We start from the raw sequence: 4584 nt of genomic DNA on the forward strand, positions 1-4584 counted from the left end.
TCACTCACGAGTATGTCTTCTCTCTTTTTATAAACTGTTCTTATAGTCTAATCAACCATGTTAACAAAAAGACATGAGGGATGAGTTGATGAATAGATTAGTCTGTTGATACGCTAACAGTTTTCATAATTTATTCATTATTTTCCTGGACAAAATATGCAAATATTTCTCTGGTTTTAGGCTCTAAAATGTGATGATATGCTGGTTTCAGAATTATCAATAATTAAAAGAAAATGGTTCATCTGTATAAATGTCAATATGTTCACAATGACGATGCTAACATGCTAATCAAATAACCATATCTTTTGTTAGCCTGTTAGCATGCTAACATTTGTTCATTAACCAAAGCTTTGGACAAATTGAAATTTTGCCCTGATGATGGGGCTACAGGAAAAGTTAAAGCGACCCTACAGTCATCATTTATCCTGAGGGTTCATGGATGTGTTTACAAAGTTTTACACTGTTCATTTTTGATCATTTATTCATTATTTTCCTAGCCAAAAAATGTGACTATTTCTCTGGTTTTAGTCTCTAAAATATGAAGATATTCTGGTTTGAGTTTGTTGGTTGGACAATGTAAAGATGTGCGTAGGTTGCATGAAATTGTGAAGGGGATTTGAACAAGTTTATCAGAAAAGAAAGAAAATGGTCTATATTCTGTCAACATGTTCACAATGACAACGCTAACATGCTAATAAGATAACCATATTAAGCATCTTTCATAAGCCTGTTTGCATGCTAACATTTAAAGCATCAACACAGTCATTTTAATTTGTCCTGAGGGGGGCATGAATGTGTTACTCTCTCCAAAAGTTGTCAAGACATGTCGCCATTAACAATAAATGTCAACTTCATGGTGGCATTAGGGGAAAAAGCAGGAAATCAAGTATTAGAGTGCCAATGTTCAAGACCTCAGTTTTGTTTTCTTTGGCGGCACCTATGGTGATAAACGGTAATTGCAGGAGCACACTTCCCAGATATCCAAACAGTGTTGCATGTGTGACGTCCACGGTTGGCTCCGGTTGTAACTTGATTTTCCTCGCTGACGGTCGCTTTCCTTTGTAGACTGAGTCTTTTCTTTGGATTTTCACTTATTTTTGAAGTTGTATCTGTAGTCATCCATCTTTTCTTTGTTTGTTCAGCCATAGTAGATTACTGTTTACTCACTACACTTGCAGAGACCGGAAAAGCAGCTCCTTTACACACCCTCTCTGGCAGACCAACCACTGCTGGGTGATGAAAAACGCATCACTAACTGGGCACCGCTTGTGATATTTTCTGCAAAGGTCGCCACCGACACCCAGTCTGTAATACTGCAAATGCAAAGGCTTTCATCAGTGGTCCATAGGCTCAATCATGAATGTCTGTTCCAAATGTAACAGCTATGCATTAAAATAATAGTTAATAAAAGTCTGACAACTGTTACCATCCCTTCCGTTTCACTTTTAGCAGTTAGTTAATAAATGCTACTTGCTGCCCTCATTTTGAGCATTTAGCAGGTGTTTAGCTTGGTGGTTTTATGACACATGATCTTCACTGGTAAGCTCAGTGAATCAAACCATCTCCTTCCTTGAGAACCAATGAGGCTATAGGCTTTTCTTGTCAAGCACAAAGGTCATGTACTTCACACCGTCATAATGGTTTAGCGCCTGCTTATTTTGGATGGTCGCGCTCATCTACATCAGAGGGTTAGCTTGCGGTCATGGCAATGTTTAGCAGTTTTTCTTAGTTCTGACAATTTGTAAACTTCTTGAGACCAGCCTGGTGTGAAAATGAGATCTTTCCTTCCTTAGCTAAGTGTTTACTCCAAAGAAGGGAAGTGGTAGCTTGCCATGTGGCCAGGTGGTCGGGCTCAATTGGCAGCACCCAGGAGCCAGTTCCTTCTCTGAGGGTGTGAGAAAGTCCCTGCACTGGAGCCGCTCGCAGGGTATTCAGCTAATAACTTGAATTAAAAGGGAAGACGTTTAAAGGCAGCAGTGAGGTGACAGATATCCAAGGAGGGGACACTACTTCTCTCTCCCTCTCACACACACACACACGCCTCCACAATGGTACGCCCGCCCTGATGTCACCCTGCCCTCGGCTTCCGATAGCAGGCTAACATTTCAAGACTGCATTCCCGAGGTCTGCTTACTCCTCATCCTCTCTGGGAACCTGCAGTTTGGCCACTTGAGAAAAAGGATCACTTTCAAAGCAAGCCCTGTGTGTATCTATTTTAATTTATGTCTTTATCAAAATCATCAAGCGTGTCCCGACGTTCTGTGCACAAGGAACTTTTTAAACGAGGATGAAAACAAGAGAGAGAGATGGTATCCTCTTCATTTAAAGCCAAAGACGTGCAGCCAAATTATGACAAATCCATACAGCATTTTTTAACAGACTTCTCCCAGCTGGCTTCAATACAACAAGCCTTTAAATTGTACACCTAATTGGCAAGCTGGAAAACCCATTCACTCCGGAGCAGACACTGAAACCTAAAACCTTGACTTGCACTTTCTAAAAGTAGACTTCAGGAGAGATCTGCGGCCTCTGCTTGTCACCAGTTTAATTCATGTGCCACTTGCTCTCCACAACACTCTCAAAGAAAAGACGGGAGCCAATGTTGCCTCTCCTGTTTTATAAGCGAATCGTTCGCACAGGAGCGGGGACGTTCCCCATTTTGTCCGCTGGTAATCGCTGCTAGCTGTTAACATTGTTCTCATTGCAGCTACTGTATGCAGATCATTCGTGTCATTCTTGATTTGGGTTTTGGCAGGACAATTTGTTTTTCCTGCATTGCTGGACGACTTACGTAAGGCCCCGTTATGCCCCAAACTAATTGGATTGAATGTTGATTTTGCGATTGAGGAAAAAATAATTGGACTGCTGTGTCCTGCTGCTAAATGTTAGTTTAAGGGTGGATGTGTTTGACCGCAGGATTTCAACGAGGAATTGTGCCACAATTTCAAAATAAAGTGGACCTCACAGAGAGTTACACTATTCACAAAAATTGTCAACTTGTTGTCTACTAAATAATGAAGGTCACTTCAGGTTTTGTTCCCAAAATTTGACTCTCTAGTCCTTCTATCACTGTAACTTCATCACCTCACAAACCGTGGAGCCATACTGGTACGCCTTGTGAACGTTATCTGGCTGAGAACTGCACCTCGAGATTTTTTAAAAGTGCCATATGAATCTAAGTGATTAAGGCAATGGTGTAAACGGAGAGGGGGAGCTCTGAGGTTGGCGTGGAGGGACCGGGCATGTCTGCGGCCAGCTTGCACCTGTCTAACTGCGCTAAAGGAGCAGGGCCTGCTGGGGCCCCACGGTGGAGCTCAGCCAAGGGGCAGCAGGAGAGGAAGGTAAAGAGGAGAAGCTTAGCGGAGGTTGAGCTGAATGTGATTCCCCTGAGAATCTCTCCCACCGCGTGCTCACCGGAGCTATAAATAACTTTTATTAGGTTTAAGGGGAATTAGTGGAGACGCTGGTCGTCAGCATGCCCACGGATATATAGACGTAGACTTTCTGACATGAGGAGAAGGAAGAGTGTTAATATGAAAAGACACACACAAACACACGTGCGAGCAGATTTTATTAATTGACCATGTATTTCTTTTAAGGGTCGTGTGGGTCTTGGAGTCCATCTCACAATCCTTTGCTGGCAGGTAAAAACTACTAAAGAAATCGAGTAGGTGAAGTAAGAAAATGTAAACTTTATTGCAACGTTGTCGTTCTAAGTTCTCTGATTTACAGAATAGAAAAACACTTGTAATGGCACAGTCATCGTAATATGTACATTGCTGATACTGCAATAATCCAGACACGTGTGTAGTCCAGATTTAAGAGTGGCATATTAAGGCACATGGTTCGCTCAGTCCGTAGAGGGAAGGAATAACACATCAAAAGCTTTTCCTGCAACTTATACGTGAACATACCACAGCATTCCATAAAAAAAGCATCAGAACGGGAACTAGGAAAGTTCCTCACACCAAGGGCTCGGTTGGGAAATCACAGTTTGTCCATTGTACATTCAGCTCGAGGAGAGATTAAGACGTCAATGTTTTGCAACACACTTGGTTGCACTAAGACTTTGGTGATTTAATAAGCTTCAGAAGACCTGAGTGTTCGAGTTGATACAGTAAACTTGATAGATCAAAGTTACACATCAATTTAGTGGTAAAGCATTCACTACGTGGTAAGTTTTCAGAGTCTGTATCATCACTGCTGGCCAGCTAAGTATTTGAAATCAATACAGGAGCACTGTTAGCTTCCTAACTGTACAGAGAGCGATGCATCATGGGACGAAGGTGGATACATGTCAGCGTGGGCTAGTTTGAAGATAATCACAAAAGAAAATCATTTTTCTTATCGACATATTATTTCCTAAAGCATTTAGTCAGGGTTATAATCAAATAAAATAAACTTAGTAAACTAGCCCCATTAGGCTAGTAAAAATAGCCTAATTCCGATAAACTAAAATTAACTGAAATGTAATTACTCGTCAAAGTTTATGTCAAGTGGCCACTCGGCCTCTGTGTCTTTACAGGTTAAATTAATGCTTTCATCAGTGTCTGATAAATCCAAGATGGCTGCAACGGACATTTC

This window comes from Semicossyphus pulcher, unplaced genomic scaffold, assembly GCF_022749685.1.
Source record: "Semicossyphus pulcher isolate SPU_LCO1_2020_fin unplaced genomic scaffold, fSemPul1.0.p SCAF_8, whole genome shotgun sequence".
Classification (NCBI taxonomy): Eukaryota; Metazoa; Chordata; class Actinopteri; order Labriformes; family Labridae; genus Semicossyphus; species Semicossyphus pulcher.